This window comes from Nymphalis io, chromosome 21 (assembly GCF_905147045.1).
Source record: "Nymphalis io chromosome 21, ilAglIoxx1.1, whole genome shotgun sequence".
NCBI lineage: Eukaryota > Metazoa > Arthropoda > Insecta > Lepidoptera > Nymphalidae > Nymphalis > Nymphalis io.
In genome coordinates, this window is record NC_065908.1 from 4773426 (window position 1) to 4790358 (window position 16933).

General features: G+C 31.0%; 1 protein-coding gene across 2 annotated transcripts in view; it reads right to left on the reverse strand.

The window, feature by feature from the left end:
- Positions 1-14353, reverse strand: part of LOC126776767 (uncharacterized) — a 167163-nt gene extending 152810 nt beyond the window's left edge. For both annotated transcript variants that reach the window (XM_050499517.1, XM_050499516.1), the window contains exon 1: positions 14029-14353. The gene's annotated coding sequence lies outside the window, so the exon portion shown is untranslated. The remainder of the gene's footprint in view (positions 1-14028) is intronic.
- Between the last annotated feature and the right edge of the window lie 2580 nt (positions 14354-16933).

Sequence of the window (16933 nt, forward strand, 5' to 3'; positions counted from 1 at the left end):
TGAATACGCCTATTAAGTGACCTGATTAGCTTTTTAATGTCTTCCTGTGGGGTCCGTTGCCATTCTTCAGTTAGGGCAGCTTCTAGTTGATTCAGGGTTTCTGGAATTGGATTTCGTGCTCGAACCGTACGTTTTAGCTGGTCCCAGAGGTGCTCTATCGGGTTTAAGTCCGGACTATTGGCTGGCCACTGCATAACTGGAATTTCGACTTCCCTGAGATAGTTTTTAACAATTCTAGCGACGTGAGGTCCTGCGTTGTCGTGCATAAGTTGGAAATTATCCCCAATATATCCAGCGTAAGGCATTACATGAGGCTCCAGAATGTCCGTTATGTAAGTTTCAGCATTAACAGCACGATTACGGAAAAAAACCAGCTCTGTGCGTCCCGTCAAAGAAATACCTCCCCAAAACATTGTAGAGCCTCCACCAAATCGGACTGTTTCTCGAATGCAACACTGAGAGTAGCGTTCTCCTGGCCTTCGCATGACGTTACGTCGTCCATCAGAGCCTACTAGAGACATTCGGCTTTCATCACTGAACAATACTGTCTCCCATTGGTCCAGTGTCCAATCGACGTGCTACCTAGCAAATTGTAGTCTTGCTTGTCGATGGGATGCTGTGAGTTTTGGTCCTGTTGCTGGCTTGTGAGGGGTTAAGTTTTGCTCTTGAAGTCTTCTTCTTACAGTATTTTCACTCACAGACACTCCACGACTTTCTCGGAGTCTACCTTGAACGTCAACAGCCGAAAGATGTCGGTTTCTTAAAGACGTCAAACCAATAAAACAGTCATCGGTCGGGTTCGTGACACGCCCCCTGCCAGATCCTGATCTCCGGCGATACTCTCCAGTCTCCAAGTAGCGTTTGTACACTCTTCGCACCGCTGAACGACTTAATTTTAGTGTTCTAGCCACATTTCGCTGACTTAACCCCTCATGAATAAGAGCTACGACTTGAGCAGCTTCTGATTCAGTAGTATCCATTTTTTATGTTTAAACTTATTAAAATTATTGTTTCAACAAAGTTTCATACACGTAATCAATAATAAACATCGAACCGAGATGACTCCGCGTTAAGAACTGGAAATAAACTAACCATGCACTTTGTGCACAAAGTAACGTTTTCTTATCAATAATTTAAAAATATTCCAAATATCCTCAATAACACTTACAACTCTTCCAAATCAATATCAAGTGGGTAATAAAATGTTAAATGTATGTCCCATAAGTAAAACAATCCACCTAGGTCGTCGCATAGTTAAGATAACAACTTTGTAAGTAAAAAAATACGGGTGGGTCGATTTTTTTGGCGGCCAGTGTATATATTCCGTAATGAAAAACCGGCTTTAATTAACGTTTAAAGATAATAATAATGTAGTAATAAAGGCTAACCACTATGATCACGGTTTTGTATTGTTCCATTTTTAATTTCGAAAATTCGAAAATCCTGCATTTAAAAATTTATCCTCAGAAACACGAAATTAAGGCAAACAATGAATAAAATAGTTCGTATTCAAAACGAGCATTTTTGCATGTACATCCATGACGTTACTACATAAATATCAAAATGTGCTTAAAGCCGGCGCAACAGATTAATTGGAAGCGTTTATACAAATCGATGATTTTGGACAATTATTTGCAATAATCTAATGAAAAGCTTTCATGCGCTTAAAATTATATATTATATATACTAAAATGTATATAAATGAAAGTACAAGAATATTTAAGTAAGAAAGTAAATAATTTTTATTTCTTTAATAGTTGTTTTAGAATTTACTTATTATTTTTTTGTACCACAAAGTCTCTAATTCAGTCATTAAAAGGTTTATTTTCAAGTACCGATATTTTTAAAAGAGACACCGTAGTTGTAAGGATTCAGAACTGAGTCTACATTTTAGAATGTCTTTAACGCGTTCCCTCACAATTTTCTTCATCGCATAGTTTCAACAGAACTCCTTGCCCTTGATTATTCCTGCGTACTTTCTAAGTCCAAGTTTTCTATTTACTGGACTGTTTCAACATCTTTTTGAATTAAGATTAATTATGCTATAAAATAACTTTGAGATTAATGGATTTAATTCCAGTTGATTAATCATTTAACAAAACTGATGATATTAAAAAGTACCAATTAGATATTCCCTTTGGTAGTAAACAATGTATCATAATTTATTATATTTTGCCACCGATTTATCGGCCGATGGGAATATAATAATCGTAGCTTCAGGCATGGTTATAATTATCTGCAACGTCAGTTAATAATTAGCCCATATCATTGCTTATTTTACCTAAAACATTGACAATTATTTAAAATAAGCTGTGCTGTTAATAATAAATATGACCACATTGTTTTTCATTAGGAATTCTAAATAATGTGATATTCAAAAAGCGTAATTGTATCTGAAGTCATTTTATAATTATCGTATTAAAACATTTTGGTATAAACTATTATTTTTGAATTTCTATTTTTGCTTTTATATTTGGTATAAATATTCTAATATAACAATGAATGTTTCATTGCGATTCGTATGTCTTAGGACAAAACTTAAGTAATCCTTTTGAGTTTTTTGGCCGTTTATTTTTAAAGTATATTTAAAGTTAGATAGCACCACAGTCCATAAAACAATGTAAAATAAAACCCATATTATCACAGTTGATAGCTAAGAATCCATACAAAAGAAAGAAATTCTTCCCATTTTAAGCCCTATTCTCCTGAGTGAACCCTAAAAGTTTTTCCTACTACGTTATTTCAACTCATTAAATCATGGTATGGATGATAAAACTTTGCATATTATATTTTCAGCATAAAACTTCCCTAGCGCATTTCATTATTCTATGAAGTTTTAAATTTCATCCTGGGAGTACACTAGCAGCTGTCCCCTAAATGCAACTTGTTACTGTCTCAATATAATGTCTCCCGAGAAAGCAGACGCCACTCGGCCATAAAGTTGTGAACACAATTTACTCTCTGATACTGACCATTTTCGAGCATACAAAATTCAATCTATAATAACTTCGTCATTGATTAAATCAATACTTAAAAGATTTTACAGAAGATAGTAGATAAATGATATGCCGAAAACAAACTTCTTTATAGTAGGTAAGTTATTCTAATATAATACTGCGGAAACATGATTATAATCTAAAAGGTCACTAAGAACATGATAGATACTAATAAAGAAAATTGGGTCAACCTCTACGTGCTATGGCGGCAATCTGTCTAGTCCCTTTCTTATCATCAAATCCTCGAGGGCCACTTTTGGGGCAGCGTGCTCAAGAAGCGATAGCGGTGTCATTTTCCTACCCACTTGTAGGTACTTCAATCTTTACGCAGGTCTTGACTTAACTCATAAAAAAAATGTAATGAAATAATAAGCTACAACATCTCAAAAAAACAATGAAGAACGGCAAAGAAGTATTGATCTAATTTTCTCCTGGCGCTAAATTTCAATGGATTGTAATTAACACACATTAAAATAAACACACATTTGTATATATGTACATGTCTACTTTAAAATATAGGCATTACACTATGAAAAATTTAACAAATAAAAATTTAACCGTAACCGTAACCGTAACAGCCTGTGAATGTCCCACTGGGCTAAAGGTCTCACCTCCCTTTTTGAGGAGAAGGTTAGGAGTTTATTCCACCACCCTGCTCCATGCGGGTTGGTGGAATACACACGTGAATTTCAGTGAAATTAGACACATGCAAGAGCCTCACGATATTTTCCTTAACCGTAAAGCACGAGATGAATTATAATCACAAAATAAAACATGAAAATTTAGTGGTGCTTGCCCGGGTTCGAACCCACGATCAGTTAAGAATTACGCGTTCTTACCACTAGGTCATCTCGGCTTTTATATATATATATATATATATTATATTTATATTCATTTATATATATTTATATTTTTTTATCAAAATAAAAATTTAACAACCAATCTAAATTAATAGCTTGTAAAGATCCCACGACTGGACATAGGCCTCTTCTCTTGAACCGGTTTGGAGCTTATTCCATGTTTGTGGATGTGTGAGAGAATTTCACTCAACACATGCAGATAGCTTCACGATGTTTTCCTTCACCGCCGAGCTCGAGATGAATTATAAACACAAATTAAGGACATGCAACACTATGATTTTTGCCTGGTTTGAAAGCTCAATCTTCGGATTCATGTTTTAGTTATCATGGTAGTATCTCAAATATTTTAATATATAAAATATTTTAATAAATATATATATATATATATATATATATATATATATATAATTCAAATAATTATTTAAAATAAGCTACTACCATGAATTATATTTAATAATTTATATATATATAAAAAATAATTATATATATATATATATATATATATATATATATTTTATATATATATTTATTAAAATATTTTATATATATATATATATATATATATATATATATATATACTTAAAACTTCGTATCATACAAATTAATATGATTTCATGTAAGGAAATTAATATTGAAATCTTAATAATAATAATATTTTCCATTTATTTTCTTAGTTTCATTTTCGCATGATTCTAACTTATTGTTGGTATAGTCGAGAACTTTCGCTGATCTGTTATTTTAATTTGTTCATAGTCATGTTGGATAACTTTTCCAATTCACAAACTTCACTGTAATACATTAAGCAATTTCTTAATGGCGATTCACTAAAGAAATCTAAATGAAAGGAAGCACTCCAGTTTTTTAATTAATTTATTTATCATCCAACGAGGTTTTACGCAAACAAAGAGTTATTCACGCAAGTTCGATGAAAAAGCATTAAGAACATACAAAGACTCTACAAGTTTATTGTTACAACCACAAAACAGCAATAGATACTATGACATCAAATACAACTTTCAATATCTTCGAATCTTTGTACTTCTTCGGCAATATAAACTTTAAAAAGTAGGTAAAAGTTTTGCAATGTAAGATCAGATATTATAGAAGTACATCATAGATACTAAATTACTAAAGAACAAACGAAGTCCATTTCCAAGTTCAGCAGCAGATTCTTAAAATTTGCATGTGTGACTACATTTTTACTAAAACAGTTTTCAAGTTTGGGACACAAGTTATTCAATTAGACGGAAAACGTTCGGGTTTCCTGAACAACTAATCAAAGTCTGCAATCCCGCAACACTCGTTGTCTTAGCCTCGTAAGGCCGGCCACAGACCAAGCCACTGTTCATTAATTAGTCCACTGTGGACTAAACGAACAAATCCAGTGATAGTTTACTCCAAGCAAATACGTTTCTCTCTTATTTAATATGCCGCGTCGGGTATCTTTCGGGTAAACGATTGGGATTATTGTCGTTCTATTATTGATAAAAGGTTTTCTGAAAAAGAGTTTTTATAAGTTGCAGGCTTGCAGCCTCGTTATTCTCCGACACTTTCGATAATGAGATATTCGCAGAATTCAGCCATGCGTTCAATCCTTTGATGTTTATAGAACATCGAATTGATTTATATTGTATTCGAAGGTCTTAAAAAAATACATTGAATTTTTAGATACATTTTATTATAAAATAAAATGTATCACAAAGACGTTATGCAAAACGTAATTTAAATGCATGCATATTTTTTACCGAGCTTGATACGTTATACTATCCACGTGAAAGGGTTAGCGAGTGAAATAAAAATTCACTCGAGTATAAAATTAAGTCGAAGAAAATGTAGCGGGGATCGAATATGTATATTTGATCTTCGGGAGATGAAAAAGAAACGTAATATATGCATTCAAAAGTTTAATTATAGTTATTATATGAATTATTCTAATTTGGCAAATTAATCCTTAAATTCAATATAATGTAACAAAAACACCTCAGCCGACGTAATACATACGACGTAATATGAAGTATACAAGATGAAGATAATACCAACTCAAATTGAACTCTGTTCATTATATTCAAAATTCTCCTAGTATCTCTTGAAAATAAAATGGATCTTTTAAATATTTACATACTTAACACACTTGGGGCTTTAGCAGGCCTGTCTGGGCAGGTACCACAAACTCATTACCGTTTACAGATAATAACCGGTGCTGTCCTACTAACCATCGGGTGGCCCATTTGCCAGTCCGCCCAACTATTTGAAATTTAAAAAAAGAACATGTATAAGCGTATTCTGTGAGGATCATAAGGCGTTAAGTTCAAGACTTTAACGCTATCGGAGTCAGTACGCGGTTGCATAACACCTGAATACTGCGACCATTTTAAACTTATAATGGATTTTAGAGCAAGCCTTGTATTTTCGTGGCAGTTTGAGTTTTGCTTAGCATACTGCATTAATTTGAACCGTGCTTGCATTTATTGTAAAATGTTAGTGTATCGTATTACAGGATATGCATTCCGAGCAAAATTTCCATACTACATATATACGGGTTCCCTGTAATAAATCGTAATCCCGAAATGAATTAACTTTGGTTGATTTCAATTATTTACATAAGTTGTTTTAACAGTGCTCTTATGTAATAACTTGTGCCAATTATGTAACTTATACCTTTTAAGTTTAAGCAATCATATTTTTGGTATAAAACATGATTGCTTTAAGATTATTTCATAAATAGCTAATATAAAATGTTTAATTTTAAGGTTTATTTTTTATTACTCCTTCTTCAATTTGAATAGGGTTCGATTGAAATATTTCAATTGAAGGAGTAATGAAAAACTTTAATTAAAATATTTAACTTTGATTTAAATATTTTATGCGATTTGCTAAAACTATATTATGCACTACAAACAGTTCTTGATTAACAAATCTTTATATATATAATTCAAAGTATTTTGCTTAAATACTTATATATAATTATACTTTAATATTACTATCGAAGTTCTGATAACAACTTCTCCGACATTCATAGACCAGTTTCGGTCTAAACTTCAGACCAGGTTCGCATGTGAGGATGACGGACACGTTTTAAATACATTATGTCCTTTTCTGTGCTCTGAGAACGTGCGAAATTTCATGATGCTCGGTTAAGTAGTTAGAAAAATAACGAGTCGAACAAATATTCGCATTTATAATATTATGAATTTACTCTTCCAGTGATTGGAATAATATCAAACTTATTTTATCTACCGTAACTGTATGGACTGTTTTAACAACCAAACATTTCGTTGGAAATTCTTAGTGGTGTTGGTATGGTATGCCAAGTTTGTTCGTTCATACACAATTGAGTTTGATAGTAGTTTTGCAAGTTATTCCTATAATAATGGCGTGTTTCGCTTTAACTAAGTATTATATTTACATGTTTCATACGAATCACATTATATAATTGTAACGATGCTTTTAACCTTAATCGATATTTGTGTTTAGTGTTCTCGTATTTTACATGTGCTACGTATCATATTTTTAATCTATGAATATTTAATAAAAACGTTGTAAGATGGCTAAGAAAATCCACTCACATCACGCGGCCACTACTACATTGATTTTTATTAAAATTAGCGTGGCGCTTGCTAATACGCTGATCTACATACAAAGTACTATTAAATTTTAAGAAATTGAAAAAATTGTAAAAGACACAGATAATACAATACCAAAAGAAAACTTCGTAACAAGTTGCAGGAACGAAGCTCAAATAATCTAGACAATTTATCTAACACGTAACAACTCTTTTGTTTTTATAATAAATAAACAATTGTAATAGTTTGTACCCTTTGTAACAAACCCGAGATCTTCGAATGGGTCTCAAAGGAATGGACAACAGTATTCTTACTTAAACAGGAAGAGCCATGTCCCCTGCGGTAACAAGTTCGGACTTCGCAACGCAAGAGACATTGATTTATATGCTCCATGCCCATAGGACAATTACTTCGCAGTCTGATTGAAAAAAGCTTTAACCTTTAAATTGATTAAAATGAGGAACCTTTAAGAAACAAATAGATTTTTGTTTTATTTTTTTAAATCCTTCTATGTCTAAAGTTTTGGTGATTAAAGTGGTGGTGGAGAAATAATACGCAAACTCATGGGAAAATACGACAAGGCTATTTTGAATTTCGTTTATATTATACATAATTATGTATAATAAAAACGTAGTAAAAATATTCTTAATTTACAGAAGCTCTAAGAAGCACTTTGAATTTGTTCATTTAACAAGACAAGTTACTTTAGGTAGCTTGACGATAAAAATAAGTAACAAGAAATCCAATTAGTTAGCTTTTATAGAATCGTTTGCTTTATCTATAGTTTTATTTTATCAATACTATTTATTGTGTATATTCGTGTCTGTGCCAAATTTTATTCAATATCAAGTATTGGCTGCGAAAATCGACCATGACACATCGACGAGTAGATATCTCAAGACAATGACTGACTCCGAGCGATTCGTCTTATACTTAGAAGCTATGTTCATCTTAAATATAAAAATATTCTGTACATACACGAAATTAAAATATACATACACCTGTACAAGTACAGTAACAGTAACAACCTGTTAATGTCCCACTGCTGGGCTAAGGCCTCCTCTCCCTTTTGAGGAGAAGGTTTGGAGCTTATTCCACCACGCTGCTCCAATGCGGGTTGGTAGAATACACATGTGGCAGAATTTCAATGAAATTAGATACATGCAGGTTTCCTCACGATGTTTTCCTTCACCGTTAAGCACAAGATGAATTATAAAGACAAATTAAGCACATGAAAATTCAGTGGTGCTTGCCCGGGTTTGAACCCACGATCATCGGTTAAGATTCACGCGTTCTTACCACTAGGCCATCTCATCATACACCTGTACTTCAGTTTAATTTCATTTTTTACACGTGGACCCCATACGGAAACCAGTGTCGTGGTCTCCTGAGAACGATTTACAAATATATTACAAATATTAACATGTAAGCAGACTAACATTTTAGAGGCAATTACAGTATTGTGACATGCATGCATTATAAATAGAATAAATTATAAAAAACACACTATATTTTTTAAATATATAATATACTTATTATAATATGCAACGATGCATGAACACGCATCGTTGGCACCTGCGTATAGGTTTTTGGCATCGTATTATAGCAACAAAGTAGGCCTTAAACAATATTCTGTTTCTTCACCAAGATGCATTAAACAATTGGTAGTACATATTTCTACATTTTAATATAGAAATATATTATTGTAATATGAAATTGTAATATGTTTCTATGACTCGAATTTGGTAACAACAAAATTCATTGATTTCGATCTTTACCAGAATTCTCAAAAATCATAGTTGACTTGACTACAAGTCAAACCCTTATGTACAACAATATTGGTCATGTTCGGCAATGGTAGGACATGACATGGTCTTTGTCTTAATTTTAATAACTTTCCCAACGCATTTAAGCCAATATATCTGTTGAAATTCAATTATAATTTTATCAGTTATTAATATTTCAACTAAAGTATGTAATTACTTCAAAATTTTCCAAAACCCTATTATGCTCATAATCCCTGTAATTTTTAAGAGATTATTTATATAAATCGCCAAAAGAAAACGTGATATTATCTTAATCTTAAAATAATAGCGTGATGGATACCGTTGCTCCCGTTGGTACGATTTCTTTTTACGAAATATAATAGACATGAGCTCTCGTTGTAACTACAAAGAACAAATTCGTTTCTTACTTGACGTAATTACGGTTAATATGCCGGTAAAACCATCCTAAATAAAAATAAAATGCGAAACTATGGAATGCTTTGCCTGAGTCCGTATTTCCTGATAGGTACAATGTTGGCGTCTTTAAATCCAGAGTAAACAGGTTTCTTATAGGCAAGCGTGCTACATCTTAGACCGTGTCGATGGTTAACATCAGGCAAGTCAACGGTCAAACGCTGTCCTATTAATTGTAAAAAAAAGTTACATTGTTACGCCTTCACGTCGTATCTACTCAACCGATCATCGTAAAATATTGCATAGACGACAGGAGTACAGAAAAGTACAGAGGAGTACCAAGTCCATAGTTCACCTAAAACTTGCCTTAACACGCCGGCGAAGCCGTGGGAGGAAATTAGTATATTATTAATATTATATTAGAAAGTTTTTGCATATTTAGTTAAAAAAAGCGATCACAATTAATTATACACCTTAATTTTTGCATTAAGAAACTTTTTTATATAACGTTACAAATAGTCTGCGCTCTAATTTGACTACATTTGACATTAATTAAAATTCACTTAAATACATAAGAGGGAAACCTGTGACGATCTTCGGATAAAATACACAAATACTATCCTTTTTAGATACCCCTTTACTATTTTAATCTATGCTTATTATTTACTTTAAATTAATACAGCGTTATAATAAATAAATAGCGTGGATATTTAAATAAGTCGTACCATTCTCTATAGAAAGTACTGGTGGTAGGGCTTTGTGCAAGCTCGTCTGGGTAGGTACCACCCACTCATCAGATATTCTACCGCAAAACAGCAATACTTGATATTGTTGTGTTCCGGTTTGAAGGGTGAGTGAGCCAGTGTAATTACAGGCACAAGGGACATAAAATCTTAGTTCCCAAGGTTGATGGCGCATTGGCTATAAGCGATGGTTGACATTTCTTACAATGCCAATGTCTATGGGCGTTTGGTGACCACTTACCATCAGGTGACCCATATGCTCGTCCACCTTCCTATTCTATAAAAAAAAATACAGCTTTCGCCTATAAATATATTGATTTATCTCTGGTATATACCAATCACAAGGGTAGAAAAAATAAATAAATAACTTTGACCTTGAATTGAGACGACATTAGAATTAAATTAATGAACGTTTGACAGATAAACTATTCAGTAACGTAAAGAATATTACACCGTTTTTTTTCGTATATTGTTATCATTGTAAAATATTTTGATAGACAAAGACGTATGGATATACTGCCAATCAGGGTATGAATGTCTAGTCTTACGTTTGCACGTAATAACACCTTTAAAATTATCTAACTGTTGCTATGTATAAAATAACCTTTATTTTGCAACTTGTTAATTTTTCATTTTTAATTTTGTAAAAGAAAAACACGTATCGTATTTTATTCATTACTTTTTATCAGAAATATTTGATTAAAAATTCAAATATTATTATATTTCATTCATTAAAGTTCATTCGTTCCCCATTCATTTTGCGAACATATTTAGTCGAGGTGTAATTAGTCTTTGCTATAATTATATTTCAGCGAAAAATACTCTTAAATAACGGCGAAATGATTTTCAAAATTTAATAAGTTAAATCGAAGTAAATTAATGTAGCTAAGTTAAATCATTAATTTTTATTTTACAGATATATTATATAACAATTATTTGTAGTACATGTTATAGCAGAACTATGAGCATTTTGCTGGAATCATGTATATCAAAAGTTTGTTCATCTTAATTCTTACTGCCATTGAATTTACTATAACAAAATTCACTAATGGAGAGAAATTAACAAATATCATAAAAATATATAAATATTATATATAACCTTTATAAAACTAGTATTGTTATTATTTGTACTAAAACGAAATACAACGTCTGACTAATATTATATTTAAATTATATTAAAAGTGAGTTTGTTTGTTACGGTTTCGTATCTCAAGTCTTAAATGTTCAATTGATCATTATGAAATTTAGCTTACTTTTTCAGGGATACATTTAAAAGATAGGGATACCACATTACCTATCCCGCTCACACGCGAACGATGCTGCTGGCGGAAACTAGTGTATACACAATGTACAAGTTTGTATTGTCACCATCGACAAAAGTGAATGATAAATTTCATCTAGGAAGTCGTTAAAAAAACATTTTCATGAATTTACTCAAGATAAATAATAACTTCAATTAATTAAAAAATTTAAATAACCTTTAACATAAAACAAACTCTCTTGAATGTAAAAAATCAAATGTTTGTTTAAGCGTCGTCGGCTCGGAGGTTCGCAATTTTAAATCTATTAGACCTGTAAAAGTTTGTAAGACCGTCTAGGAGGAAATGAGCTGATGTACTTCAAACGTCCGAACAGATCTTCATAATTTATAACAACCATCTCAATTACATAAAATCGGTCCATTGATTTGGGAGCTACGATGCCACAGACGCACACGTTACACTTACAACACCCCCCACCCCCTTTTTACGTCAAGATTTGAAAACTAATAGTTTTAAAATAAAATAGGTGCATACATACACACACACACATTTAATCAGACCGAACCATATTTACTCCGTCATTATATTATCTACTTTAAAATTAATGTTCTTTAACTTTCGACTTTATTCATTACAAATTAAGTAATAATTTTGTTATACTAAAACAAACTGAACATGAAACGAAAGCAAATCGTCGATAAAATCACTATTTAGTTAAGATAATATCGACAGGTGCATTTATTTCCTATATAGTTATATCTTCTTTGGAGTGAAATAGGATCAATGAACTTAATTATATGCATATCGAAATTTATTTACGGTTAGAATAAAAAGTTTATCAAATCTCAACTTTATGCTAAGAAAATGTAATCACTCTTATTTTATTTTTTATTAAGTGTATTTCAATTACATATGAATTAATATTTTATACAAGTCAAATAGGTATTTAATGTTTATTTTAATTTGAATGCAAATAAAAGATCTTTTTAACATCATATTAGCATATATTTAGACAGAAAATAATCATAATATGAACGCGGTTTTCGCGAAAATTTTTACACTCGTTCGGTCACACATTCGACAGACATTTACATGTGCTATCAAAATATATATTTTGTTTTTTTTTTTTTTTTAAATTGTTCCTGGGAAAATGAACAAAATTATTGTCCAATAAACAGTAATAATACATATCCGAGCGCTTCAATGTCAGCGATTTGTGTTTTTGTTTTACCTAGATAACCTCTACTCCTATATGAATCATTCCATTCAACTAAATTTTTTTAGAATGAGTCGTCCAAAACTGACGTTTTAATTATTTTAATGTATAAAAATATACATAAATATGTACGTAATTTTAATGTATTAAGCGTTTTTATTTATAGTTTTTTTTAAGTCGTTTGTTTTATTTGAGATGCCTCTATATGTATTTCCATATATTATGCATGAAGGTTTATTTCGTCTTCCATAACATAAGGAATAAGAACGATATCGACTCGAATTTCGAATCCACATTTTTTTTTTATATTACCGCTCTTTTATGGCCGTTGAAACTTGTACTGTCGGCAAGTGAAAAAGCAGCCAGAAAAATATAACATTTGTCTCATATAAACATTAAGTAGTTTAGTTAGTACTAGAAAAAAGTAAAATAGGTAGAACAAGACTTGAAAAAAAAATACCCACATTACGGTAGGTCAGTATCAATTTTATTTTAGCGTAATAAAAAATAAATTATTTTATTTGATTAAACAAATAAGTTATTTTAACTGTTGCTGATTATACTTCATAACCTAATTTATGTAATAAATAGTCGAGGTCTTTTTTTCAGGAAGGCACATAATATAATTATCTACTTACAAGTTACGGATTATTGGGTATTCGTAATTATAAAACAGATTATATAACCACAGATTGTAAAAGTGTATTTTATATCTTTTAATTTCACATTCATTTTCTTTCATAGATCTTATATTAATAATACGTCAAAATATTATTGTTATATTTATGAATGACTTAAGAAGAGGGTTAATGTATTTTGTATGATAATAGGGAAAACCCATATAGTCTAGATAAAATAAATTCTTAATGTCACAGACAAAGAAATTGTATAGGTGTTGTAAGTATACAAGCAACCTTAGCTAACTTATTATTAAAAAAAAATCAGTCTTTTGTCTCTTTTTAGTAGGTTCATTTTTATGAAAGAGAATAACAAAATCTGTGCCGTGGCCATTAAAATTTTAATTATTAATATTTATGCAAAAACATAAAAATACGAGATAAAATTTAAGGTTAAAATAAGGAAAATGACTTAATAACACCGGATAACAGCTATCCTTAAAAAAACCTTATCACTTCAAAGGTTTCTTTTCATATTCACTTTATAAATTCTATTCATCATAAAATGGCATAATAATTGAAGAAGCTTACCTTATTTCTCAGCAAACTCGATATTGTAAAGTTGAAAAATCAGCCAAAGCAATCACAAAACATATTCCTTATAAGGTACACATAACTTAAGATAAATACATGTACAACTATGACACAAACTGAATTTCTTGTTCACAGATGAATCATCGAAGAATGCACTATGTTACACTATAAAATACCTACACAAACTTACATAACACACTACAACACTTTCAATTAATAAATAATTCGAATTTCGAGTCGTTTCAATAATATATTTACAATGTTTTCGTTGAGACAAAAGTTTTATGAGCGCGTAAAAACGACACGATAATCCCACATAGCATCCAATGTACGACTGCTAGGCGGTTGACAGAAGTATAACCTAACAAAATTGAAGAAACCCACGCGGCCCGCGTTTAGTATAGAATCTGTTGCACTCCCCAACTTTGTCAGATTGGCGCTGGAGAAACTATAAACAACACTCGGAAAACTTTTGTTTCGAGTTGTTTAAGCGTTCTCTTAGCTGTTAAAATACTTGTTAAGTGTTTGAACTAGTAAATAATACATCGTGCGTGATTTTAAGCGTTGATATCGAGTTAAATCTCATTTTGTTTGTAGTTATAGCACGAACGCGGTAAGCGGCCAATGTACGCGAGTGAATATAGCAACATTTTTACAATAGCAGCATATTCTAGTGTGCTACTAACTTCACGCGAGTGAGTGAGAAGGCAGACGGTTACCACTTACCTGCCAGTTTTTGTATAGGTACCTATTTTTTGTATAAAAACTAACTGTAATGATCTTTTGTACAATAAAGAATTCGAACCGGCAGCTGATAATATCCATATTGTTAATTGTAAATTTAGAAAGTTAGGTCAGGTCGTTTGATTTATATAATGCTTTGTGCGGTTAAATTTAATTTTTTTAAATGAATTATTTAGTTATCAACATATTTTGAAATAATTACGTACAATTTTGACATTTTCTTATCAGCGTGTGTGGCATTAATATAAGTTAATTATTTGTATATATATTTATGTTATTGTGTTAATTAATTATTCGCCCTATTATCACTATCTATCATACGCATACTGGTATCGCAAATGCTACAAATAACGGATTTTTTTATCAACTTAGATATATAGTTCTTATTCAAGTATTATCTCCGACGCTTATAATTTAATTATAATCTGTAATCTGTACCAATATTGTATTTTAAAATAAAATAAGTATGTTTTTTTTTCGTTTTTAGTCTTTTTCATTTTTACGTTAGAGAAATTAATCATGGACCAAAAAGATTGGTATGGCAACACAGGTCTTTAAAATATTATTTTTATTTTTACATGAGTACTTACATAAAATACATAATACTGTTTGTATTTAATCATTATAAAACATTTTTTTTTTTGGTTTAACGTCACACTAATACTAAATAAAGAGTAACTATACTATGACTTAACATAACCAATAAATTGGCTACTACTAGTTCGTTGTTTAAGACGATACTTCAACATTACACGAACTGAAACCGGTTCCGGCCGTGATTTATTATTTGCTCATTAATGACCGCCCCAAATATTCCCTACATTTATACGTCTCTGTTGCATGTTTGCATACTCTTTGCATAAATATTAAGATATCACATCGAATTGCTTCGCTTGAGTCTCACTTCAAAGAAATTAGACTCACCTCCTAGCTGATGTCGCTGTCACAATAGTCAGTTCGGAAAAAAAAGGCAGTTGGCCGGTTGAAAATGACAAAGATACAAAAACAGAGGAGTTCCCTGTGTGGATGGAGGAATATATCAAGAAGTAATTGAGGATATGATGATCCTGGATAGAGGTGAATGGAAGAAAAATGTCCCATGTATCTACCCCCATTTAATAAGGGTAGAGGAAAGATGATAAAGTTGGGAAGAAAGTATTTATCAAATAAATTTTAAATTTTCACTTAGATTTAAGGGAATAACAAAAAATGTAAAATGGATAACCTATAATCTATATAATAAGTTAAAAAAAATCGAGTATATTACTCGAACTCGAAGTAATTTTTCAAATTAAATTGTGACCAGCCTTTAGATATATTCATAATAATTTATTCATGATAATTATTTTTATTTGATATATTATATATATGAAATCAAAAATGAATTATAAAAATAGGTTCATATTTGGCAAAGTTATCGAGTATCACTTACAAAATAAAGCGAATTGATATTATATATGATTATTTGAAGTCGGTTAACACAACAAAACTAGTTGGAAATAATATGATATTCATTAAAGTATATATATACGTAAAACGTCAATAAAAATATATTTTTCTAATAGTTTATTGTAAAATCGAGTTGGCCTAGTGGTTAGAACTCGTGAATTTTGAACGATAATTACGGGTTCAAAACAGGGCAAGATTTTCTTTCGTGCTCGGCCTTGAAGAAACATCGTGAAGAAACATGCATATGTCTAATTTCACTGAAATTTTGCCACGTATGCGCGTGATGGAATAAACGCTACAATATACAATACAACATACTACATATACACATACTACAATGGAACAACATACTACATACTACAATGGAATATACGCTAAAATAGCCCATAAAGTAATTTTGATTCTAATTTTGTATATTCAATATTTGTGTATAAATGTTATATTAGATAATTAGGTATGCGAACAGATATTTATTAATTATTTATATAATAGTCTTACTGGACGCATTCAATAAACGTCGATTTTGATAAATGTTGCTATTCAAAATTTGATGTACAATTATTATAATTTCTCCTAAGTATCATAATTTGTTGCAAAAACGTGGATTATTTGGTGTTAAAACTACACTTTTAGTAGAGTATGTATGTATAGATAATTGTTTATTTTTTGAAAATAAATAAAATATCTGATTACGTCATGTCCCTGTCTT